This window comes from Ornithodoros turicata, chromosome 2 (genome assembly GCF_037126465.1).
Source record: "Ornithodoros turicata isolate Travis chromosome 2, ASM3712646v1, whole genome shotgun sequence".
In the NCBI taxonomy this organism is placed as follows: domain Eukaryota; kingdom Metazoa; phylum Arthropoda; class Arachnida; order Ixodida; family Argasidae; genus Ornithodoros; species Ornithodoros turicata.
The window spans coordinates 110444689-110472582 of record NC_088202.1 but is presented as its reverse complement, the minus strand read 5'-3'; the positions used below and the strand labels follow the sequence as shown (position 1 = coordinate 110472582).

General features: G+C 47.5%; 1 protein-coding gene across 2 annotated transcripts in view; it reads right to left on the bottom strand.

Moving 5' to 3' along the window:
* LOC135385953 (putative defense protein) overlaps positions 1-27894 on the bottom strand; it is a 39731-nt gene that overhangs the window by 4107 nt on the left and 7730 nt on the right. Inside the window, exon 1 of one of the 2 annotated variants that reach the window (XM_064615604.1) lies at positions 6449-6530. The exons of the other annotated variant lie outside the window; for it this stretch is intronic. The gene's annotated coding sequence lies outside the window, so the exon portion shown is untranslated. Of the gene's footprint in view, positions 1-6448; positions 6531-27894 lie in introns of those variants that run through there. 2 annotated transcript variants of the gene reach the window in all.

Genomic DNA, 27894 nt, shown 5'->3' with positions numbered 1-27894 from the left:
CAGCTACTATCATAGTATCACGGAACTCCGCAGTGCCACAATATGACTCAAAATTATTACATTTCACGCAGTGTAGTGGCATTTCAGGATTACACAAGTATCTTTTTAGATCGTGCAACTCTAACTACGTTGTGCGCGATCAATTATCGCCAGTTTTTAAAAACGCCTCGTGGTAGACGACATGAAGTAGGCACCCTTTCTACGAGTACAGTATGTCGCTAACATGGCTTTTAACTTCAAGGAGGTGTGGAAGCCCTCTCCATAAATGTAGCATCGACCTGCAGTAGGTTCCTTCTCTACGAGTATACGTCGCTGACATCGCCTTTCGCTTAAAGGGACTCTCCCATCCGGAATGGTGTGTATGAGACCGATACGGTAATGTTTCGGCATGGTTTCACACTCTACTTGGCCGAGTCTCTCTTCTGAAAACAGCTTACTTAATAAATAAACGAGTTTTAAAGATTCGCACTCCCTCTGGAGCTACAAGCTAGAATGACGTAAGCCGAGCACACAAATAACGGGAGCGCAGCGCGGGTGATTGCCTCCGAGGTCGTCTGCTTCGCGTTCGCACCGCAGTATACTTAGCGAAAAGACCTCTGTAAAGACGCCGACTTTACCAGTGTGAGTTCTGACATGATCATGTTCCGTGGAACACGGTGTTACGCTCCTGGCTGTACAAACACGTAAGGACGCCAACCAGAAAAAGCATTCCTACGACCCAATCTCAGGCCTCTCCGCGACCTGCAGACGCCATCACTCCCGCCCGGCTGTCGGACGCCAAGGTATATCTGCCGCTTCCTGGTTGGCCTTGTCCAAGTGACGTTTTCTCTGATTTTCAGAGAGGGAATTCTAGAATGCTCTCAGCATCCGTCGTCTGCTCTTGCCGTGTATTATATCAAATTGCAGAGAAACGGCTCCAATAATTCGTGTCGGATTTTCGGCGTCATTGTCAGTGATGAACGAGGAGTAAAACGGCATTGTAGTTTCGGAATCGAACGCGACGGATGCGATAGTTCCTTTGAAGGAGCAGTGGAAGCCCCGGCTACCATAAATGTTACGTTTTTTGGCTGCGACAAATTGTACGACAAATAAAATATGTTCTTGCGCAAGAACAACGGTCAACTCCTTCGCAGAGTCAACGCCACCTAGATACAGAAGGCTTGTTTAATACCTCCTCTCGCTCCTTCGCATGTAGACAGTCGCCAATCGCAGGAGCCTGCCAAGATGTCAGCCGATCGCCGCAGACGATTTTGAATCACAGGCTTTCTATGACTACCACTGGCTGCCCATGCGGCTGATGGCGACTAGTTCCCATAGCAAAGGCTGCTGAAAGCACGGTCGTGATTAGCTACGCCGCTGAAAGCAACGTCGTGATTGACGGACTCTTAATTGTTACGTCATCGACTTGTTGCAACAAATCTTCTCCGACAAGGCCTCATCAACCAATACACCGGTCGGGATATGTTCGTGGAGGTGCGATAAGCCGATACGATGCGCTTCTGTCGCATTCATGTGACGGCGGCTTAGGTGGTATTGGCAGAGTCCGTGAGAGAACCAGTAAGGTTGACGTGAAACCGAAATATGCAACCAAATGGCGCCGGAAAATGTCATGATATGGAACAGTATGACGATCAGGGAGAAATATGCAATTACACTGTAGATTTGTGTCGTTGTGATTCGTAATGTATGGAGAAACGTTAGGGTATCCATCAGAATACATTCTAAAAATATGCATTTTGCATGAACTCCCGCGCCCTATTTATCCCAATAGCATCAAATGTTCATGGCCCGAAAAATCACGAACCTTTCTACAATTTCAAAACGAAGGACCGGCATGCGGACAGAATTGACGTGGCGCTGGGATCAGGGTTGGTCATCAATTTAAGTCTATGTTTCTGTTCAGACTAGAAGCGAGACCCTGAACTGCGTTCGCTTCAATGGGATGTTTGCCGATGCAAGTCAGATAGTAGGCTTCTTCCACTGGCATAAATAGGCCACCTATTTTCTTAAATCCTTCGAACAACGCCAGCTGAAAGGTCAGCAGGTCATTTGTCTGCTCATGTGACGTAATACGAGGGGCAGATTATCCTGGGTTGACTTTAATGGTAACTCTACCGACACATACCTGAGAGTGTCTGACGAAAAACCAGAAAAAGAACCGCAAAACAGAACACGCGTAGCGAATAGTATTTGAAGCTATCAGATTGAGTTGGTTGGTTGGTGGCGTGTTATTGCCGAGCGCTTTGCCTGCCAACCAGATCAAAGTACATGAGGCACACATGCAAGCCCAGCCAAGCTGAGAATAGCGTTTTATGCTAAGCTTGCGGAAAAACTGGTGTAGAATTGATTTTCTTGTATTTTTTTTCCTGGAAAAGGCAAGAATCATTTATAATACATTCATTCAAGAATCATCATTAATACATGGACTTGTAGCTGTGGTGGCGGTGATGATGGAACTGCTTGCCGTAGTCGGCAATGCATAGGCGGGCTACGTGCGTCAGGACTATCGCCGTGGGCGCGGGGGGGGGGGTGGTACCATGCGTCCGGGGCCGATTTCATAGGGAACTGTGCCGACATTTGTTTTAAAGCCGTCGGAGGAGAACACAGGGGAAACACCCAGACAAGCACAGCCGGCGCCCGGATTCGAGCCCGGGTCACCTCCCAGTCTGGGCGTGGAATGCCACCACCGTAGCTGTAGCTCTCGCGAGCATTCGAGTTTCCCTTCTCGCGACCATCGCCAGTAAACAGTTGCTAGCAGTCAGTCTCGTCATTGATATAGCTCCCACAGACTCCCAGAGACAAAGTTGTATGGCCGAATGCGCACTTTAATCTTGAATTACATTTGTGAATTTCTTCGATATTGTAACGCGTAACCAAATATTTTTATTAAGTAGACATATTGCTTTAATTGCAGCTGTAAACTCAATCGAGTAGGAAATCCACAATACACACAGCATGGTTTCGTTGACGAGGAAAAAAGAACAATAACAACAACAACTTTATTTTCGGTCTTGGAGAGAGAGGAAAAAAGAAAATGCCTCAGTTAATGCGACATATCCGAATCTTACAAAAGCAATGGATGGGAAATCACCGAAGTTTATTAGGCGAGTACAAGAAGCGAGGCTGAAGGGTGACATTTGGATTTTTCATCCTTTCTGAAAATAAGTAAATAATAGTCCAGCGAACAATTCGGCCTTCTATGCCATCGCTACCCCAAATTTCGCACCATAGCCTCAGAGCATGCTGCCGAGCATCGAACCCTGGGAGTCGTCGAACTCAACGACGCCCTATACACCGGCGCAATGCCTTGACAGTCATCCACGACAACTCTCCTACGACATCGTTCGAGCTCGTAGCTACCGTACCGGTCTGGTACCGTCGCTGTGCCTACCAAAGAGCTCTCGATTCACTAAAAACCTGCTCGTCTACACATCCCGAGCTGGACACGTTCTTCGACGGCTTCCCTGCTACAAGCAGCAGCTCCAGTTTATCGGCAGCGTCCTGGAGTGAAGCTACGGGCAGGGAAGTTCCCCAACATATCCGGCCCTCCGGGACATTTCATGATCGCCGATCAGGACTCAAGCAGAGGAACGCCTTCTCCTCTGCATTTCGGATGGAGGTCGCTACTCCATCGCTGCGCGCCTTCTCGCCGGAGAGACCAACAATGTCACTCCCAACGAGTCACCCTCACGAGTCTGCGTCTATCCCTGATATGCGCGCTCGCTTACAAGTCGAAGTCGCGGTCTTCACGAACATAGTAGCTGCTCCTAGGACTTCTCGCCAGTTCCGCCCTCGGTCCCCGCGCCCTCGTCATCAACCCCGACCTCTTTCCTACGCGCGAGATCGTACCCGGTCACCATCCACCGGCGCGGAACCTGACGATTCCGGCCCTTGCTGGTACAGCTTCGGAGAGCGCGCTCGCCGGTGCTCAAGCCCCTGTTCCCGGAGACCGCTAGAAGCGGCGGCTGGCCTCCGCCCTTCGACCAGCCGCTTGTTTTTCGACAAGACTCAAGACGCAAGACTCTGTTCCTTCGACAAGACCTCCGGAAGCAAGTTTCCCGTCGACACAGGTGCGGGAGACAGCGTCTTCCCCGTTACTAGGTGCGTCTCTCTCCGGCCTTCATTGCACCACCCCCGCGCCGTTGATAACACCGATGTCCCTATCTACGCCGAGCGATTTTTCACACTTAACTTCGGGCTTCGCCGACCCTTCCCATGGATTTTCTTTATCGCGACCGTCAATGTCTCCATCCTGGGTGCTGACCTCTTGGCCGCTTACAAGCTCAACGTAGACGTTGCCCGAGGCACGATCATTGACACCACTACCGCGCTCTCAGTGCACGCTATGAGCGCTTGCAGGCCTTCCGCCGTGACGGGCACTTTTCACGAGCCGTTGCAGCGGCATTATGCCTCCATGTTGTGAGACTTCCCTGGGCTCACCCAAGCCTGCAAATGGAAGAAGCCCATTACCCACGGCATATTCCACCATATTGAGACGACGGGCCCTCCCGTTCACTGCCGCACTCGCCGTTTGTCTCCGGACAAGCTCGCTATAGCTCGCAGTGAATTCGAGCACATGCTCGAGATCGGAACCATTCGACCCGCAACCAGCGACTTGTCTTCTCTCCTCCACATGACGCCTAAAAAACCGGCGACTGGCGCCCGTGCGGCGATTGTCGTGCATTGAACCTGGTGTCCAAGCCTGAGCGTTATCCGCTCCCTCACATTCAGGATTTCATCGCAAATGTATCCGGCGCAACCGTCTTTTCGAAAATCGACCTCAACAAGACGTGCCATCAGATTCCTGTCGCAGCGGAACACGTTCATAAGGCAGCTGTCACCACGGCATTTGGCCTTTTTGAGTTTGTTCAGATGTCCTTTGGTCTACGCAATGCGGCGCAGACCTTCCAGCGGTTATAGCTAACGTCCTGTGGGGCCTGCCATTTGTTATGGCACACATCAACGATCTCCTTATCGCCCCTCTCCTCAGGATCACGAAGCCCATCTTCACGCGGTCTTCTCTAAGCTACAACGCCACGGCATCATCATCAACCTGGAGTTCCGGGGGCATCAGGTTACGTAGCAAGGGATTATGCCCCTCCCCTCTAAAGTCCAGGCCATCACAGACTTCCTTCTCCCGTCTACGGCGTAGTAACTCCGCCATTTCCTCGGGCTCGCTAGCCGCAGCTTCATTCTCAACTGCGCCAGAACTGCTCGTCCCCACGAAGACCTTCTCCGTGGCCTCACAGCGAAGCACCGTCATTCTCATGGTCTCAGGTCTCAAGGGACACCTTTCAGCAAGCTAAACATGGCATTGCCTCAGCAGCACTTTTCCTCATGGTGGATGCATCCGACGGAGCCGTCGGTGGCCCTTCACCAGAATCAGCCAGGCGGCGCCATTGTGCCGATCGCCTTTTTTCCCATACGGATGCCGCATATAGCACTTTCGGCGAGTAACTTCTCGCGGCGTATAAGGCCGTCAAGTACTTCCGATTCTTCCTCGAGGGTAGGGCCGTTCACCCTTCTGACGAACCATAATCGACTGACAACCGCTTTCAGGTCCGCCAGCCACAAATACTCCCTCCGTGAAATTCGTCACCTGTCCTTCCTGGCGGAATTTACAACGGGCACTCAATACGTGAAGCAGCAAAGCTTGATCAGTCAGTCGACGACCTCAGCCGTGTATGCGCGGTCAACCCCATCTTGTCCATCAACGCCGACACATTGGCTTGCCTACAGCAGGAAGATTCTGAGCTGCGTGAGCTCCGGAACTCGACAACCACTAGTCTGTGCTTCGACGATAGCCATCTGCTTGCGTCAGGTACTCCACTCACGTGCGACATCTCGACCAGCGCACCCCGCCCCTTCGTCCCAGGCTCTCTTGGGTGCCCAGTTTTTCTTGACGTTCACTCCCTGGCAAACTGCTCTTGAGTACGGAAGCATCTCTTGCCGCTTACTTTGCCATTCGTCCAAATACCTGACGCGAACAATTCTGAGGGCTTCTAGTGGTGTCGCAGTTTTTCTTGAAGGCAGGTTTGTTGATTGGAAGGAAAAATTTCAAAAAGCGTCGAACAACAAATAGATGCCCGATTGAGTGTGTGTGTAGTAGTTCTAAAAATAATCTGTGTCAACGTACGATGTTCTCTTTGGCATACGTAAGCCACTCCGCCTCACTGTAAATAAGGCCTAAATGTCGTCTTAAAGCCTTAAAGGTCGAATTCGTTTCGTCTGACCTGATTTGTCATTCATGATTCGCGAACCTTCCTTAACAAGATCGTTGATGGGGCTGAAACCTCGCTGCCACACCATAAGAGTGAAAAAAGAGCGAAAGAGATAAAATGGTACCGTCGAATATACGCGCGGAGTGCACCGGCCTCTCATAACTTTCGACCAAGAGCATCCGTATACATATTCATGCATGTAAAAGAAAGGAAACTACGATACGCACTCTTGTAGTAGTCCGGTACACGTCCGTTCAAGTATCCGTCGATGGAGCGATTGACCTGCCGGCGTCTTTCCGCAGAGCAGACTGGTCGGATGGGTTCCCGCGGCGATGTGGAAGAAGCAACACGTGTCTCCTCTGCTTGGGTTTGGAAATACTGTAGTAGGAGCGACCGGCGAACTCTATCGGACAGGCCCGCCTTGATTACAGGGACGGACCTCATGATCACATGCTAGACAAATTGGGTCACCGGGGCGGTCGGTCGACGCCTTGTTCCATGCAATAGGACTCGGAGAGAGACATCAGATTGTCCTCTTTGGTCACGGAGCGCAAGACATATGCAATAATACGATAGATGCGGTCTTTATTTGAACGCCGTTGCTGATAATACACGCTTCTAAATGCAACAATAATGTTTCTGTTTCAGCCGTTTCTGCTCGCGAAACACATAACGGCCCACTCTGAGGCCGCTGACTGGTTTGGAGATGTACTGTAAAAGTAGAAATTTTTGGCGAGGACTTAATTTTCGCGAAGTTCGTCATCGATTTTTTTTCGCGAAATGAAGGTTCCGCACAATATAGGTAGCGGGGATGAAAAAGTGTGGGCACTGGAATTCGCAACGATATGAGCTCCACAAAGACAAATGGACTTACTTGACGACATATTTGTTCTTGTCAAACATTTCTATAATTGAAATGCCACCTCAACATCAGTAGTTTATTCGCATAGTGCATCACTTGGCAATGCAGATGCCTGCTTTCACAGAACCAGCACGTATGTTATTGTTATTGTTACGGGATTGGAGTTCACGGTAAGCCTTTATAAGCCAGCCGACATATAGAGCCTGGCATGCAGAAGCCGGCTAATTCCCGTTGTTTACTGGCGGCAGTGTCATGAACCCCCGAACTCCTCGATCTCGCGATTTCCGCTTCCGTACGCTTCCACGCGAATACGCGAAAGGAAGGTCCCGCGAAACATACCCGAAACGCGTTCCCGCTCAAATTCGTGAATTATTAAGACCGCGAATTTAACCACTTTTACAGTACCCAATTATGAGTTATGTGAACGCCATATGCAAAATTTCGTTAAACGGAACCTAGTACTTTTAGAGATGAACTAGAAAACCAAACCAAATGCTCACAGGTCGTTTCCTTTTCACGGTGACGTAAGCATATAGGTTGTTGCATTCCTGTGGGCATCACAGAGACGTGACACCGAGACACAGCTGATTGTGGACTGTTTTGAAGTATAACAAAACGCCATCAGCGAGTTGGCCCTGGTGCATGGCAATACAAAAACCGGAAGGTGCTGACGGTGACGTCAGGGCATTGAAACCTCTGGTTATAAGATTGAATTGATTAATTTAATTGAAACATTTTGCACTCTGGTTCTAAGCACGATAAGCGGCCACGTGACAGCGTTTTGTTTTGGACTGGGATTATTATCCCCACCGCTTCAACGACCTTATGTGTTCTTGAAGCAGAAGGCTCAGGTCGTGAGCCGCTGGACAAGATCCGTTGGTCTGTTCCTCTTCTTCACCCTCTGGAACAGACTTGTACAACTTACTCACAAAAAGTATTTAAGTTACTGAGTACCGGGCAAAAAAGTAACTGAGTTGAGTACTAAACGACCAGTGTTGAAAAGTATTTAAGATCGAGTATTAAATACCCTTAAAAGTAACTCGTTTCTTTCAAGATCCTTTGGCGTCACAGTTTAAATTCGCTATCAAAGACATACGAAGAGCGCGAACTTGAAAATGGCGTTACCAAAAAGCTCTATTAGATCGCAGGAACAACTGCTTTTTAAAATTACTATCCGATAGCCTGCTGCAGTTTTTTAAAACACACTACCCCCAATACTGAACAGGCGCTCTACAGATGCGAACGAATGCTCTACACAAACGACATCCACGATACGAAATCCACTGTTGCTTTAATTAACCTCATAAAGTGTTACAAATATTTTACGTGCCTTCTTTCGCTACGGCTTTCAGCACAGGTCCTCTGTCCTGCCTGATATGGGTCTCAATGGTTCACCCGACAACGCATGAATGCTCCCAAACCCGAGGCACTGCACGCTGCCCTTTCCCAAGAGGGACGTGGATGTCTCGAATATCTCAGACGCTAAAGCATATGTACAGCACAACCCGCATTGCCGAGACAAAAGAGTGTCGACACAATTCCTCCTGAAGTCGTAGGACGCATACTAACCCCCTGTCCCCCAACTCCTTCCTGTTGTCCTCTCTCCAGTGCACGTCTGTACGTCGCTTATAGCCACAGCTGCCTCGCGGTGCTAACATAGAATGTAAAAAAAAAAAGACAAAAGATGATATTTTGCTCGACCTCCGTGTCACGCATGGAGAAGTATCTTCTTGGAAAATGAGTGAAAGTTATTGAAAAAAAAAAGTTTTTTAAGTTAGGTTACTGAATAATGACATTTCAAAGTATTTGCAAGGTCCCGAGTTACTTGCAAAAATATTTAAGATACTGTACAAGTCTGCTATAGAAGAACCGACGCTGTTCAAAATAGCAGCGGCACCCGCTGTGGAGCTACTGCTTCAATATATACGTTCACCGCCATTGTAGGATTTTCGACGTATATTTTATTGTTGTTTCAGCTGACATCATATTGAGATATCTTAGACGATGTACCATTGGAGGCTACGCTGTTTCTAAACATTTATCGAAGTCAATGAAGCCGTTCCAGTGATCATCGTCATCGAAGTAATCGAAGTTACTCCACTGATGTGAACGGATTCTGTGTTTAAAGGCAAAGCGTCCTTCACTCTCAAGATTTATCACACATTTTTTCATTGTCTTGAATATGACGACAATATATCCGAAGGATTATTTTTTAAGTTCCGTGTTAGCGCCGCGAAGCAACTGTGGCTATGAGCGGCGTAGAGACGTGGACAGATAGAGAGAGGACAGCAGGAATGAGTGGAGGACGAGGGGTTAGTATGTGTCCTGGGCTGACTTCAGGGGGAACAGTGCCAACATTCGCCTAGAAAGTCTGCCGGAAAACCCAGGGAAAACCTCGGGCAGCGCAGCCGGTGCCGCGGGATTCGAACCCACGATATCCGAACGATTGAGCGCAAAGAAGTACACCGTGCTGAAACTATATAATGGAACAAGTACTCAGACTTTTTATCTGACTTCTAGCTCCTCAGGTATGGGAAACAATACCCTCTGTCTCAAGTTGGTGCTTCAGTTGCACGTGATGGCATGTATAGTTGTAAAGCGGTACAACTTAGTCTGCGGTCAATAATCGAGGATAGCTACAATATAGGTCCTCGCAATCCAGCAGAAAAATACGTTGTATCCAAGGTGCGTTACATTCAAAATAAGGAATAAAGAAGGGCATTCCCTTTGTTTTTAACTATCGAGTTCACCTTTTATCCCACTCAAAAGCGCCAATCATCTTCAATTTATTTGCTGAAAGAACTATGTCTTCGTTTTTCCTTCATTTATAGTGGCATCCCATCATCGCCGGCCAGGAATCATGTAGAGGAACAGCACCTCCTCTACATTTTGTGACCCGAACAAAGAACACCAACTTACTCTATATAGTCTCATCAGCCCATGTCAGAAGCATAAAAACAAGAATTCGCCGGTCTGAAACTTCACTCTCTTGGCTTAGATTGGCTATTAGTCCTGCAAACACATAGGATATGTGCCCCAAACGATTTTTTTTCTGCTCCGAGCAAGTGGGACGCAACCATCGCACTTCGGCACCACAACAGCGCCTTGTGACAGCTTCAATGCAACAAAATTTACTTTAAATTCGGTCTGCTGTAGACGATAGCCTGCAATACTCAGATCTATCGAATATGAAGTTCTACATACCAATACTGTAGGTGCCCCAAACAAAATAAGATATATGGTACATATGCTACATTATATCCGGGTGGCTGTTACAGCGAAGATCCGTTCTAGCGAGCCTGAACACATCGTTGCATCGTAATGGTCAGCACCAGCATAATGTTATGGCGGAAACCCATGTGCCATTTAAACGTCACCGCCCGGCATTTTTGGAAAGTATAGTAGCCTGCCTTTAATACCTGTTGAAAGACTAGCATTCTTTCATTATGTAAAAGTTACGCCAGTGACAAAAACTTTACGCTCTACAAAAGGTTTACGCTCTCAAAGAAGTCCTTTACACCCCTCTGAGCCAGATTTTGCTGGTGCGGTGAGAAACATGCTTTTCGCCTTCAGGTCTTTAAAGTCGTTGGACCAGTTTCAACTGCGTCAGGTCAACTTCTTCATTTGTAGCTCTGTACTCTGAACAAAGAATTATGCGCAATTCTTTTCCTACACTTAGGCCCCTGTGTTTCACGCGTCACACAGTTCTTCATTCTGGTTGTCAAAATACTTATCCAGAGGAGTTTGAATGTAGAAGAAAACCCAAAAAATCACCAAGAAAAGTGTAAGACAACAGTAAAAATTTGCGTTCCCTGGCAATACTCTCTATCAAATGATGTTCTACACTTTTGAAGGTGCAGCAGAAATGTCGGCAACAGCTGAGATCACGTGACTGAGACGGAACTGCTAGCGAAAGTGAAGAGTATGTTGTTTCTTTTATTTCTTTTTTTCGAGGTTCAGTCGAGTCGGTCCACAGGGTTTCTCCTACCGGCTATTTCATTCTCTCTTCGTTTTCACATTTCATAAGAGCAGACAACAAACTATGATAGGTTTCCTGAAACCTATCAGCTACCCCAGAAGATGGACGTTTCGAGGATAGAACCCCTCGTTTTCTGTTATCATCAGCTCGTAGCTTTTGTATCGTTCACTCGGCAAGATTGCGGCGAACAGCAACAAAAAAGTCGATTATCTGCGATAAACCCCATTATACGATGCACGACCTTTCGTCCGCAATAAAAGTGTCATTATAAGGGTCTGCCACTCAGATTCCCCGGGGGAGTTGCGGCTCTCCAGCGTGGGACGACGTTGGAAAATGAAGTCAATATTTTTCTTGCAAACCTTAGCCACACAATGAAGCACAGGATATTACGGACGCTGGAAGCCAAGTGCTGTGTACGTAGCTTGAAACCCGCTTTGCGTAGGAAGACGCTGAGAAGGCGGACTTTCACAGCACATTACTTTCGCGACCGCCAGTTCTCCCACAGGCATCTTGTCTGCAACAAGACGCTCTCCGGAAGGAGGTGAATTGGGTATCCTGAAGGTGAGTACAGTCTCTCCTATGCTTGTACAGTTCGGGAAGCCTGTTTCTGTTTAGATATAGCGACTGCCCAAGTTTCATCGTCAAATGATGAAGAACCGAATGTTGTTATTGCAATACAGACTGCTTGTGTAGCGTCACATCAATTGGCAGAGCGGCAGCTGTGCACCGATCGCACGACGAAGTCGCGTCAACAATGCGGCGTGACGTAATTTTCGTGACGTCAGTCTGGCTAGCGAGGGTGTTCCTATTCCATGCACGACTTTTACTGTTGAATCATGCGTGTACGAGAAGTTATACGAAGTTAATTTAGCAGAGCCGTTCTATAGAGAAAATTGTCCGTATATGATAACTTATAGCGTACGCAAATTTAATAATTGTACTTGTAATTGTAGTTCTAATCGTGCTTTACACTTGAGCTGAAGTAAGTAAACTGTCAGTGTAGCGGTTAAGTTCGTAGCGCCACGACGTCAAAATAGCATTGGAGCACCACCTTCCTCTATGTCCTCTGTATATGGAAACAGCGGAAGCGTTCCGTATCTGTTCCAAAATAAATAATATTCGTATGTGTTCTATTTCCTTCGACTGACATTCATTTCTTCGAAATATACGATTGCGATATTTTCTTCAAAAAATTCAGAAAATACTTTGCTGAGAACAACATGGCAATAAAAAGGCTGCTTTTGTCCATGAGAAACTGATGTTCTGAGGCTGGAACACATAGGAAGGACAAATACATACAAAGCCTCCAAGTGCCTAAGAAATTAATGATGAAAGGTGGAAGTCACTGAAAAGGTTAGCCAGCTGTAGGACTCGAACCCACATCTTAATCCAGAAGATGTGGAGTCGAGTCCTACAGCTGGCTAACCTTTTCAATGACCTACATCTTTCATCTGCTTTTGTCGTCTGGCAGGCAAAGGAGCCAGCTTTCCAAAATTTCCTGACATAAAAGGACGCCACCCCACCCACCCCACTTCATCATCACAATATATATGTTGTTGTTGTTGTTCTTATACGGAATGTTATTCGCAAATGATGCCACTGTCAATAATTAAGACAGGGTCGAACATATGAAGCATTATACAGGCACACTAGTTATATTTTTATTTCTTTTTCTCGAAACTAGCGTAAACATTAGATTCTTTCACAAAATCGTTGCGTTTTCGACAACACTTCGTTGGCTAAGTGTCACAAGCAAAGACAAGTAAGAAGCCCATCTGCACCGCACTTGGCAACATGGCGACTGGGAACGAGGGCAGGTCTCCGAAAAACAGTATTGAGCCTTTCGTCCTTCGTGTCAAAAGTTACCAAATTCCAAAATGTTTGATAAAATATTGAAGTGCAACTTTTCATTCGTCTCTGATTTCTTCGAGCGGTTTATCGTTGTTTTTACTAACTATCTACTGCGAGAGTACGCAGTCGGTGCGAGAACGAAAAGCGAATGCCATTCGCATGTATTGTCATGTGGTTTCACCGTGTGACACGGAACAAATGTCATTCAGTGCGAATGACATTCGCTGGGAATGACATTCAATTTGCCGTGTGACAGCGGTATTAGATTTATCCTACAACACACTGTTCCACGACAACAGCAACACTGTCATTGAGTTCCATGCTGGAGTGCGGAAGAAACACACAGAACAAAAATGACACAACATGACGCAGGCAAGCAGTTAGTGTCATTGAGACCTATAGACACCGAAACTACAAGATTGTCAGATGCTTTCTTTGCGTTTCGCGGCTTCTGTGTTCTTGTCAGTACTTCTATTTCTTATACCCATTCTCACGTTATTTCGTAGTGCAACATGCTCACTTCTTGTTTGCTCAAATGTCATTATCATGTGTCAGTATCTTGCGTTCCTAACTGTAATTGCTAACTGCTCTCCTCGAGGTGCCAGGCCGGGATCGTGCGCTGTGTACATTCTTCTGCACCTTTTTGTGTATGCATGATACCGCATTCTCTGCCGTACCATGCTTAAAGTACAGTAATACCACCGCCCTACGGCGCGAGCCGTTGCTCTCTTATGCTTTCTTCTGAATTGTGAAGGTTGTGCAGCGGCGAGTCTCGTGAATCAATTTTATAATATATATATCTGATCTAGATCAATCTAGAAATGAGGCATCTGCTGATACTTCTCATTTGGAGATTGAATATGGAGGAAGTCAAAAGTAATGGTAAGTGGCTTTCACAGTTCTCTTCGAAGGCAAGTGGGTCGACCGTAACAGCAGCAACTTTAATTAATGATGGGCCGCTTTTACGATAAAGGCATTTATTTTACGTTTCGTAATGCTGTTCGTTAAAGGGACTATCGCATCCGAGAGTAGCGTGTCTCTCGTTCGTCTTTGTCCATTGTGTTCGCTGCAAGTAAAGGATCATGTACCAACCTGCGCATCTACTAACGAAAACGTATGTATGAGACCGATACGGTAATGTTCGTCACCGCTTCACAGTCAACTTGGCCAAGTTTCTGTTCCGAAAACAGCTTACATATTAAATTATGGTTTTTAAAGATCCGCACTCCCTCTGCTGCAAACACCATGATGACGTAAGCCAGGCACACGAATGGGAGCCCAGCGCGGGCTATTGTCTCCGAGGTCGTCTGTTTTGCGTTCGCATCGCAATATACTAACTGAAAAGTACTCGGCAAATACGCCGACTTTCAGCTTACCAGTGTGAGTTCCGACCAGACCATGTTTGAGGAGCACGGTGTTACTCTCCTGGCTGTACGAACACGTCCGACGTTAACCAGAAACAACATTCCACAAGCCGATCACAGACCCTCCTCGACCAGCAGACACCGTCACCTCGTATTCCCGCTCGCTGGCCTGCCTGTCGGTCAGTTGCCAAGGCTACCAGGGTCCCTCCGTTCTCTGATTGGCTTTTTCCGTGTGACGTTTCCAGATAGGGAATTCCGGAATATTCTCAATATGCGTCGTCTGCTTTTGGCGTGTTATATCAAATAGCACAGGAACAAGCAGAGAGAACGGCTCGTCGGACAGGGCAACTTGCTAACATTGTCCAATACCGCCGGATAAAAGGTAAAGTAACAAGAAAACATAAGAAAGCAGTCCGGAAACGTTGGCGGTCGCTACCTTTCGCCGTTTGACCCGGCCACAAAGATCTGGAGGACAATCCGATCTCTGAAGGAGGCACCCCCTCAAAAGAATCCTCTCGCGGCCTTGGCTATATCGTTAAGGGTGTGGACGAAAACACACTAGCCACGGACTTCTGTGCCACGACACCGGCGGCTGCCTCGACGACTCCGGTACACCGCAGTTTTGTCCACACTTTGACGTCTGAAATTCACCAAGACTGGCCCAGTTCACTGGAGGTTACGGACCGTGACTTCACACTAATCGAGCTAAAGACAGTGCTGAAGCATGCGAATGCCGGCTCATCCCCGGGACCCGATAAAATCACCTATGCCGCACTGCGAAACTTTGACGGACGGTCACTCCAAGCTCCTCTCATCTGTATAATACGTCTTGGCAACAGGGATCTCTACCACCTACCTGGAAGGAGACATTGGTTGTTCCCATTTCGAAACCAGCAAGTCCCCAAATGCCCTATCCTCCTTTCGCACTATGAGCCTGACAAGCAGTATGGAAAAACTGCTGGAGGGAATGGTTTTGCATCGCCTCGACTGGTAGCTCGAAAAGCAAGGTGTGTTCCCTCACGAAATGGCTGGATTTCGTCGGCACGGAAGCTCCATGGATCCAGTTCTCGACCTAGTCTCTACAGTCCAACATGATCGTGCTCGTCGGCAGCTCGTCGTATCGGTTTTCCTGGACATCAAGCGCGCGTATGATACCGTCTCGCACATTTGTGCACTGCACCCCTTGCGCTTTCTTGGGGTATCCGGTCGACGCTTCATCTGGCTCCGAGACTTCCTTACGAACCGAACTGTCGCTGTCCGTACATCCCAAGGCCAAAGCCCTAATAAATCCTGTTCATGAAGGCGTCCTTGAAGGAAGCATTCTGAGTCCAACACTCTTTAATGTGGTGATGGCTGGCCTACAATCGCTAATTCCTCGCAAAGTGTCGTTTTCCGTGTATGCAGATGACGTCGCCCTCTGGAGAGTAGGAAAAACACGCCCAGCCATTCAGCGCCGCTTGCAGCTGGCTTTGAATATTGTCCATACGTACCTCGCGCAACTTGGGATGGACCTTTCGCCCGAAAAGTGCATCGAGCTCCCTTTCACAAGAAAGGCTATGACAAATTTCCCTCTTTGGATAGGTGCCAAGAAGCTTGAGCCTGTATGTTGCCATCGCTTCCTTGGCATGGTACTCGACTCGGACCTACAATGGGCTCGCCGCACCTAGCACTAAGCCACACTAAGCACCTTGAAACCAAAGTGCAGCGATGACTCCGTGCAATTCCACATATGTCTGGCTCAGGATGGGGCTGTGATCAGTGCTCCCTGCTCGCAGTTCTCGCGGCGTTGGTGAGGGCGACCGTGCTTTACAGCCTTCCTATCCAGCACAGGATCTCAACAACATCGTTAAATACCCTTCGAGCCCTCTCTGCTCGAAGCTTTTGTCCCTGCCTTGGAGTTCCAAGAATGGCTGAAGCTGGTGAACTCCCGGTTGAGGTTCTACGTGAACGTGAAACGGCTCGGCACTTCCTACGTTTGCGTACTCACATTCCTCGTCACCCACTCCTCAGGAAAATTCGATACCGCTCTGAAAGCGACTTCTATCGTGCAGCGCAGACGACCCGCCCGAGTCTCGCAGGCTTCGTAGCTAAGAACGTAAGAGCGCCGGAACCCCGCTGGTCTCTGCCGGTACCACCGACCTTCGTAAGCCTTCCGAACCTTCTCGAAAGAAGAGATCAGGTTCCCCCTCAAGCCCTTCGAGCCCATTTTTATGCTCTGGTAGACGAGAAGTTTTCTGCGTCTACACAGCGTACACAGATGGGGCATCCGAAAACGGCAAGTCCGCCTCGGCACTCGTCATCCCATCCGAAGGCGTAGTGCAAGGACGACGCCTTTTGCATCCAACCTCATCAACAGCTGTGGAACTCTATGCCATCTTTTTCTTTCTGCACCACATCGTTGATTTAGCCCCACGGGAATGGGCAGTCTTCACTGACTCAAAATCTGCACTGCAAGCTATTGAAAATTCCGGCATACGAAGCTCATCCGCACCCCTAGACACGGATGTATTAATGGCTTACCACCCCGTGTATGAAGCAGGCCACAGGCTGGTTCTGCAGTAGGTTCCAGCACACTGTGGTGTCGTGGGGAATGAGCAGGCCGACAGCGCCACAGAAGCAGCTCTCCCGTATCGGAAGTGGACCAATATTGCGCTGCTGAGAGGAGACCGTCGTTCCATTCTGCGACGCCTCGTGACACCCTTGGCTTCCCGACAGTGGACCACCGACATTCTCCCCCATCCATGCTGAGCAGAGTTGATCCAACGCTCGTTTTCCGCATGCCACGCAACACCTCTCGTCAAGATGATGCATTAATTCCTCGAATGTGACTCGACGTGGCTTTTACAGCTCAGTGGCGTTATCGCTTGAGACATGTTGACTCTTCCAGATGCTGTCACTGCTGTGCTCTAGAGGATATGGAGCACGTTTTTCTCCATTGCCCACACTACCAACCTTCCCGAACCGCACTCTCCTGGTCCCTTAGTCAGCTGGATTATCGTCCCTTCTCCCTGTCAAAATTGCTTGGTCCCTGGCCGAGTCCAGCCTACCAACGCTCTACGCTCAAAGCTCTTTTGACCTTTTTTTTTACCTTTCTGGACACAATCGGACTTCGATGCTTATTGTGAAGGGGCTCATTATTTCATTCCCCAGATCACCACAAGCAATAAGGTAGACTATCGCCTCTGGCGATGAAACTCCCCATGCATCATCTTAAATGAAGTTGTTGTTGTTGCTGCCACGAACAACGCCACGAATAAACCTCTACCCGAGGAACGTCATCATGACGTTGGTAGACACACCGAAACCAAAACAGATCGGAAGGGGATAGCTGGGTTCCACGAATGGGCAATTGTTCGTTGCCTCCTATTGAAAGAAAAGTGGGACCGAAGGTCACATCCTTTTCAGAGACCATCGTAATCCCCTCAAGACCGTGACTTTTGGGCGCGACCTTGTTTGCCACTAGCTTTGAACGTAGTTCAACTCTACCAAACTCGTGGCGCTGTCGAACATTATGACGTCATTTGTTTACAAACAGGTAGAGGTCTATTCGCGTCGGATTTTCATGGTTATTGTCAGTGATAAACGCTGAGTAAAACGGCACACCTGGTTTCGGAATCGACCAGGACGGATACGATAGTCCCTTTAATTCGCGCAGTTCTCGAAAACAAAGGACAACATATTCGTACTAAACACCCCAAATGTTGCACATCTTTCGGCGTTCAACAATTTGCACCGATTACAACTAACACAGTTGTTCTGCAGATTTGGAAATGTTCCACGCGCGTGATATTTTGCTTCTCTCTTTAGTTGTTCCTTTCACAGCCCTTCATACGATGCCTTAACAGCTACCTTCACAAACTCTTCCGCAAACTTCAAGACCTCAGCACTGTTTGCTATATCAAAAGAGAAACTCTTGGAGCACATCTCTCTTCTTTCACTGGTAGTTTGTGTGTTTTCTAGTGCAGTCAGAGTCGACTTAAATCAATGATGAATTATTAGAACGTAATCTCGTGATCAATGGCAAGCCTTTCTCTTGCTCGAAGAAGATTAACAATAATTCATCGTCCTACGTCACTGGACAACTATCATAAGCGACCATCGAGCTTTAGGTCAACCACGAACTTGATCACACGAACAATCAGCGTATGAGGAAGAATACACGTCTGTTCTTTTTCTTTCTTTTTTTCTTTTTTTTTTTTTGTGTGTACCACTTTCACCACCACTACCACCAACTTTCATTTGTACGTCGATGCAATAGGATTTTCTGGAAACCTACTAGGAGCATGTGCGTTAATTGCATGCAAGGCTGTCAGGGATGTTCAAGGAACACATCATTGATTCAAATGTTTCTTCTTCTTTTAACTGGCACCCACTACAGCCATTAACATTGAACTTGTTTTCAGAACCATGTCGTGCCGTAAAGCTGTTGGACAAATTCGAAAGGGAGTTTGCCGCCATGACCTACGAGCAGCAGACACTAGGATGGAACTTTGCTACTAATATCACTCCTTCAACATCAAAAGCGCGAGACGCCTTCCAGCCCGTGTATAGCCAGTGGATGTCGACATGGAAAAGATGGGCGCGAAATTACAGAGACAGAGAGCCCTGCCCAAAGTTCATTCTTGCCCTGATACGTGCGATGGCTCATGGCATTGTGCTGGATAATCCTTTACTCGCCAGGTAACTGATGCCATTTTATGTGCGATCACCTAAGGAGGAGGACGCAACCCTGTAGCGATGCAAAGTGTAGTGCTAATTACATTGCGTTGGATTTCCCTCAAATAGCCATGGGCTACTGATGACATTTTATGTGCGATCACGTAGGGTGTTTACTAATTTCCGGTTATTCAGGGCCGGCTTCCGCGTTGTGCCTATATGAACGCACTTGCACGAACATCCGACGCAACCCTGTAGCGATGCAATGTGTAGTGCTAATTACATTGCGTTGGATTTCCCTCAAATAGCCATGAGCTACTGCTGACATTTTATGTGCGATCAAGTAGGGTGTTTACTAATTTCCGGTTATTCAGGACCGGCTTCCGCGTTGTGCCTATATGAACGCACTTGCACGAACATCCGACGCAACGCTGTAGCGATGCAAAGTGTAGTGCTAATTACATTGCGTTGGATTTCCCTCAAATAGCCATGGGCTACTGCTGACATTTTATGTGCGATCACGTAGGGTGTTTACTAATTTCCGGTTATTCAGGACCGGCTTCCGCGTTGTGCCTATATGAACGCACTTGCACGAACATCCGACGCAACCCTGTAGCGATGCAAAGTGTAGTGCTAATTACATTGCGTTGGATTTCCCTCAAATAGCCATGGGCTACTGCTGACATTTTATGTGCGATCACGTAGGGTGTTTACTAATTTCCGGTTATTCAGGACCGGCTTCCGCGTTGTGCCTATATGAACGCACTTGCACGAACATCCGACGCAACCCTGTAGCGATGCAAAGTGTAGTGCTAATTACATTGCTTTGGATTTCCCTCAAATAGCCATGGGCTACTGCTGACATTTTATGTGCGATCACGTAGGGTGTTTACTAATTTCCGGTTATTCAGGACCGGCTTCCGCGTTGTGCCTATATGAACGCACTTGCACGAACATCCGACGCAACGCTGTAGCGATGCAAAGTGTAGTGCTAATTACATTGCGTTGGATTTCCCTCAAATAGCCATGGGCTACTGCTGACATTTTATGTGCGATCACGTAGGGTGTTTACTAATTTCCGGTTATTCAGGACCGGCTTCTGCGTTGTGTCTACGTATATGAACGCACTTGCATGAACATCCGACGCAACCCTGTAGCGATGCAAAGTGTAGTGCTAATTACATTGCGTTGGATTTCCCTCAAATAGCCATGGGCTACTGCTGACATTTTATGTGCGATCACGTAGGGTGTTTACTAATTTCCGGTTATTCAGGACCGGCTTCCGCGTTGTGCCTATATGAACGCACTTGCACGAACATCCGACGCAACCCTGTAGCGATGCAAAGTGTAGTGCTAATTACATTGCGTTGGATTTCCCTCAAATAGCCATGGGCTACTGCTGACATTTTATGTGCGATCACGTAGGGTGTTTACTAATTCCCGGTTATTCAGGACCGGCTTCCGCGTTGTGCCTATATGAACGCACTTGCACGAACATCCGACGCAACGCTGTAGCGATGCAAAGTGTAGTGCTAATTACATTGCGTTGGATTTCCCTCAAATAGCCATGGGCTACTGCTGACATTTTATGTGCGATCACGTAGGGTGTTTACTAATTTCCGGTTATTCAGGACCGGCTTCCGCGTTGTGCCTATATGAACGCACTTGCACGAACATCCGACGCAACCCTGTAGCGATGCAAAGTGTAGTGCTAATTACATTGCGTTGGATTTCCCTCAAATAGCCATGGGCTACTGCTGACATTTTATGTGCGATCACGTAGGGTGTTTACTAATTTCCGGTTATTCAGGACCGGCTTCCGCGTTGTGCCTATATGAACGCACTTGCACGAACATCCGACGCAACCCTGTAGCGATGCAAAGTGTAGTGCTAATTACATTGCTTTGGATTTCCCTCAAATAGCCATGGGCTACTGCTGACATTTTATGTGCGATCACGTAGGGTGTTTACTAATTTCCGGTTATTCAGGACCGGCTTCCGCGTTGTGCCTATATGAACGCACTTGCACGAACATCCGACGCAACGCTGTAGCGATGCAAAGTGTAGTGCTAATTACATTGCTTTGGATTTCCCTCAAATAGCCATGGGCTACTGCTGACATTTTATGTGCGATCACGTAGGGTGTTTACTAATTTCCGGTTATTCAGGACCGGCTTCCGCGTTGTGCCTATATGAACGCACTTGCACGAACATCCGACGCAACGCTGTAGCGATGCAAAGTGTAGTGCTAATTACATTGCGTTGGATTTCCCTCAAATAGCCATGGGCTACTGCTGACATTTTATGTGCGATCACGTAGGGTGTTTACTAATTTCCGGTTATTCAGGACCGGCTTCTGCGTTGTGTCTACGTATATGAACGCACTTGCATGAACATCCGACGCAACCCTGTAGCGATGCAAAGTGTAGTGCTAATTACATTGCGTTGGATTTCCCTCAAATAGCCATGGGCTACTGCTGACATTTTATGTGCGATCACGTAGGGTGTTTACTAATTTCCGGTTATTCAGGACCGGCTTCCGCGTTGTGCCTATATGAACGCACTTGCACGAACATCCGACGCAACCCTGTAGCGATGCAAAGTGTAGTGCTAATTACATTGCGTTGGATTTCCCTCAAATAGCCATGGGCTACTGCTGACATTTTATGTGCGATCACGTAGGGTGTTTACTAATTCCCGGTTATTCAGGACCGGCTTCCGCGTTGTGCCTATATGAACGCACTTGCACGAACATCCGACGCAACGCTGTAGCGATGCAAAGTGTAGTGCTAATTACATTGCGTTGGATTTCCCTCAAATAGCCATGGGCTACTGCTGACATTTTATGTGCGATCACGTAGGGTGTTTACTAATTTCCGGTTATTCAGGACCGGCTTCTGCGTTGTGTCTACGTATATGAACGCACTTGCATGAACATCCGACGCAACCCTGTAGCGATGCAAAGTGTAGTTCTAATTACATTGCGTTGGATTTCCCTCAAATAGCCATGGGCTACTGCTGACATTTTATGTGCGATCACGTAGGGTGTTTACTAATTTCCGGTTATTCAGGACCGGCTTCCGCGTTGTGCCTATATGAACGCACTTGCACGAACATCCGACGCAACCCTGTAGCGATGCAAAGTGTAGGGCTAATTACATTGCGTTGGATTTCCCTCAAATAGCCATGGGCTACTGCTGACATTTTATGTGCGATCACGTAGGGTGTTTGCTAATTTCCGGTTATTCAGTCCCGGCTTCCGCGTTGTGCCTATATGAACGCACTTGCACGGACATCCGACGCAACCCTGTAGCGATGCAAAGTGTAGTGCTAATTACATTGCGTTGGATTTCCCTCAAATAGCCATGGGCTACTGCTGACATTTTATGTGCGATCACGTAGGGTGTTCACTAATTTCCGAGTATTCAGGACCGGCTTCCGCGTTGTGCCTATATGAACGCACATGCACGAATATCCCACGCAACCCTGTAACGATGTAAAGTACAGTGCTGATTACACTGCGTTGGATTTTCCTTTCGTAGCCAGGCTACTGCTGACATTTTATGTACGATCACTTAGGGTGTTTACTAATTTCCGGTTATTAAGGCCCGGCTTCAGCGTTGTGCCGATATGAACGCACTTGCTCGAATATCCGACACAACACTGTAGCGATGCAAAGCGTAGTGCTAATTACATTGCGTTGGATTTCCCTCTAATAGCCAGGCTACTGCTGACATTTTATATGCGATCACGCAGGGTATTTACTAATTTCCGGTTAGTAAGGCATCGGGAAAGTTTATTAAATAAAAGAGGAAAGGCTCAGCTTCTGCGCTGTGCCTATATGAACGCACATGCACGAATATTTGACGTAATGTTGAAGCGACACATAAGGTAGTGCTAGAGGCATTGTGCCGAATTACCTTTTAATAACCAGGTTATTGCTGATATTTTCTGTGCGATCACACAGGGTGTTTACTAATTTCGCGTTAGTAAGGCCCGGCTTCTGCGCGGCTTCTTAAATGAACGCATTTGCACGAATATCAACGCAACCGTGTGCTATGGAAAGAGACATATAGGTGTTCAGCTCGAAGTGGCGACAATCCCAATTCAATTCATTCTTTCGCTCCCGCCATGTTTGTCTTTCAGAAAGGTATCTGAACTGCGGACCAGTCTGTCAGGTTTCTCGATAGACAGTTCAGGTGATGACATCGTCAGAGCCATTTCCACTGGTCGAAACCCAGAGCTGTTGAAATCTTTGTGGACCAGGTGGGCCAGAAGACAGCGGAATTCTCAGCCATACTTTGTAGCCCTCGTTGACATACTCAACGACGCCGCTAGAACAAACGGTAACCACCATCAATTGTTTTAGCAGCTCTAACCTGTAAACTATATAGGTGCAACCAGGGCCGGAACCAGGATTTTTCTGGGAGGGGAGTTGAGCCTTGCCCAGCACTGTAGATACACAATCGAGGTCAATTAAACACTATGTGAAGACCGAAATTGAGGAAGGGGTCAGGAATCCTGATCCCCACCCCCCTCTAGATCCGCCCCTGGGTGCAACACAGGCTGCCCTGAACTAAGCGTCGCAGCTGCTCTACAGGGTGTTCAAAATTAAGCTTTCACTAGCACTTCATAAGTAGGCGAACAAAAGAAAACTGGTTCTATTTTTTCTGTTCCTTGAGTAAGAAACAGGTGCAACTGTTTCTTACACAAGTAGCGTAAATTTATCATCCGGTTTTCTGTCATCGCTGTGTTTGCGTAGCACTCGTGAAAGCTTAATTTTGAACACCCTGTATAGCGCATCTGGGCGGGATGTTTTTCGTCAAACGACAGCAACCGTCGCCGTGCACTTAGGATAAACAAGGCCTGCTCGCTACTCGACGTGACGTATCGGTAGTATGTCCACCAATCACAGCCGCGCTTCCGGGCATACTAGTCATGGGAACGCCAGTGTGTGCCTGTGCTGTGCGACGTAGCTCTTTCCCATGCGTACGGTCGCTAACACAGAAGTTGTATTTGAAGGGACTTCTTAGGTTTGCGTCACGTTTAGCATAAACAAAGTTTTGCTGTCCAGCTATCGTCCGCTTCAACGGATCACGGCAAACGATTAACCGAGAAATCTTTCTAGACATTACGAATTATATGCATGTAGCTGGGTGATTCCACCGAAAATCAGCCAAGCATGGAACCTCGACATCGCCGATCTCACCGTAAAAAAAAAAAAAAAAAAAAATGTGTTACCACATCGCAAATGATGAAAAAAGACCATAAAAGAAACTTCCATATTATAACCGTTCTCGAGGGTGAGGAGGAGAAAGAAATGCGGTGTATTGGCGCCTGGTCGTTTCGGCCTACTTTGAGCGCTTCCCAAGCGGCAGCGGTGGGCCGCACGGCAGCTATTTATTTTCTTTTTTTTTCTGCTTATCCTCTGGCAAGCGGACAATGGATTGACGGCTTCTTACTGTTTTGGCGCAAAGAGCCACTATTTGAAAGAATGCCAAACTTGGGTGAGAGCGTTAAAATGGCTTCATTTTAAAGCCTTCTCCTTCCTTTCCCTTCTCCTTTCCTTGCCTCCTATCCAAGCCTAAAGCCTTGCCGCGCAGCCCACTTGTCGCACAAACATGTAACACACACCGTTGTGTTCGCCGTTAAAAGCTCTTTCTGTTGGTATCAAAATCATCATCGTTTCATCAGCGCATCGCATCCATATTGCCCTGAACACAGAAGCGGTTTCATAAAATTGGCAGATTTAGCACGCTTCTCACCCAAAAACCCCACCAAAAACATGCCTCGATTTTTTTATATGTTACGCAGAAATCCTTTCCCCGCACACCCACAAAAAGTCGTTATTCGTTCTTGATCGTGCTTCAGCGATTTTTTAAATGAACGCAGGATACGCACCCTACGGGGTCGCCTCCCGGGAACCCCCCAGCGCCGAATTCGTGCGCGCGCCGAAAGCGGAGGATGCTTCAAAGTAGCTGCATACAAACGTACACGTGCACACATTTTACTTGATTAACTTCATAGAACAACACAGACAGAATTCTGAATATACAACAACAGCGAGATAAACGATAACGACATACATATTTACATTGGTGACATGAGTTTCTGTATTTTCTTTAGCTTGACATCTGTTGCGGATGCGGTTTCCTTCTCCCACACGTAATAGCAACGAAGTCCCACAACTGGCCGAACACCTTTCCACTCCTCCAGTTTTATTTCTCTGTACCTGTGCACATCTTCAGCTGGAAGATGCAGGAGTGTTATATTATGGATCCTGTTTGACAGTGCTGCTGTGAACTCCGCTGCGTTCTGTATTGCCTGAGTTGCTGAAGAGCGCAAGTTGTACATTGTTGCTGCGTGCTTGACGACGCCTCCAACTCCATCGCACGCATTTTTGCCGTGACCCGGAGCCGAAAAAATCCATCTCTTGGCGGTGGCATTACGACTCATCTCAAAGTACTGGAACCTGTTTTTAAAATTAGCGGTTGCCCCATCGGAGACGTGTACTGCGCTCCCATACAGAGTACTGTGGTGTTCCTTGTGCCGTTCGATGGTCGACAAACAAAGGAGGGCTGCCGCACTATCATGTCGGGTGTTGTCAGATATGACGGCGTAGCAGCGAGCTCCAGAGGATGCAGTAACTGCGCACGTGAAGAGTGAAATTTGGTTTTTATGCCAATGGTAACTTCGAAACCCTTTCGGCAGAATGAGTCCAGTTTTCGGAAAAGTCAAAATGAAGCACGACATGACCAGACCTCAGAGCACACTTCTCCCGATGTATAGTTTCCTGTTGAATCTTCCTCACATAATCGTGATTCACAAAAGTACCGACCCAGCGCGGCAAAACAGCGAGGAATTCGCTCACCGATACTGTCCGTCTTTGCAGTCCTCTTGATATATTCTCCCATGTAGCAAACAGGATCTCCTCATCGTCGTGGATACCTAAACTTTCTGGTGTCAGGGCTTCCGGGCCGGGACACTGGTCACAGTTTCCCGAGAGGCATGCTTCAGAGTTGATGTCGCAGACGCACATATTGATTATCTCCTGTAACGTCAGCTCTTTCTCACTGTTGTTTATGGCCGCTGTCGTCGTTAATTCAAAGTTTGCGCAATATGTACACACGCATTCTTCCCTGCAGGGACTTACACTGACCCATATCGGTCGAATTGAGTAGAACCTGCTTAGGCTGAGCTTCACATCAGGATATTTTGTTTTAAATTTCCTATACGCTTCGCGGATAGAACAGGTCATATAACGTTTTGCTTTAGTCGTCTTCTGTCCCCCTTCCTTTACTTGTACGACGTCTCTTGCTCTTGGGCTGTGGATGGAGCCGTCTAGCTCATCCACGGTGTAGAAGCTCATCGCTGCTAGCAAATCCTCTTCCTTCAGGTGACCTCTGTCGTAGGGGTCAGGTGTTGCCCACACATGCTTCTCTGCAACCAGTCTCTTCGACTTGCGAATCATATACAGCGTTGCTTCTGGAATGACTTGCTGTATGTCCCGCTCTGACGTGAAGGGAGGAAGCAGGGTGAGAATCTGGCAGCGTACTTGCTGTGACTTGCTTTCTTCGTTGGCTGTTCTGAGGTTCCGAAACAGCTCCTCACTCAGCCTATTGCTGGAACTTGACGTCCCAGGAAGCGAAACGTCAAAAGCCCTCTCGATCTGTCGGCGCGTCTTCACGTTAAGTGCTTCACTGTTCATATAGGCCACAATACGAAGCGCAATTGAGACGCTGCTGCATCGTTTTCGGTTGAATGTCCCGTACGGTCAACAGTTCCTCCACAAGATTGGGCGGGCTGACTCTGCAGACTGTTCAGTGTGTGCGACAGTGGAGGACACTGAGCACATTCTCCTGCATTGTACAAAGTATGCTCCACAAAGGGCTAGGTTGAGGCATATACCCTCGACTGCCTGGACAACAGGCGATTCGACGTGGTGAAAGTGCTCGGACTGTGGGACCCCAGAAAGAGAGACACTGCCTTTGCGGCACTTGAGAACTTCCTTGTGAGCTGCGGCATGGAACTCATATTTTAGGATTTTGTGCGAGTGCCTCGTATCAGTGTGTATCTTTGTAGTGAGTATTAGTGTGTATTTGTAGTGTGTGTATCTTTGTATAGTAGTGTAGTAGTGCAGTGTGTATCTGTTTCTCTGCATGTTCTAGTGATATTTATTCATTTGCACCTAGTGTACTAACACACTAATTGTTGGGGATGGGGAATGTACTTTGTTTGTTTTTGGTTGTTTGTTGTTTTGTTTTGGGGGTAGCAGAACTAGTCAGGAGACAAGTTCAATTTCTCCCTGGTTTTCTGTTAAATAATCAATCAATCAATCACGAAGCGCAACGTGAAATTGTTCACGTTCCCTCCTAAAATTATTTTACAGATATCAACCGCTTTCGGCCAGCGCGCGCACGAATTCAGCGCTGATCACGATGATGCTGAAGCACGATCAACAACGAATCACGATTTTTTGTGGGTGTGCGGGGAAAGGATTTCTGCGTAACATATAAAAAAATCGAGGCATGTTTTTGGTAGGGTTTTTGGGTCAGAATCGTGCTAAATCTGCTAATTTTATGAAACAGCTTCTGTGTTCAGGGCAATATGGATGTGATGCGCTTATGAAATGATGATGATTTTGATACCAACAGAAAGAGCTGTTAACGGCGAACTCAACGGTGCGTGTTACATGTCTGTGCGACAAGTGGGCTGCGCGGCAGAAGGCTTTACAATGAAGCCATTTTAACGCTCTCACGCAAGTTTGGCATTTTTTCAAATAGTGGCTCTTTGCGCCAAAACAGTAAGAAGCCGTCAATCCATTGTCCGCTTGCCAGAGGATAAGCAGAAAAAAAAAACTGTCGTGCGGCCCATCGCTGCCGCTTGGGAAGCGCTCAAAGTAGGCCGAAACGACCAGGCGCCAATACACCGCATTTCTTTCTCCTCCTCTCCCTCGAGAAC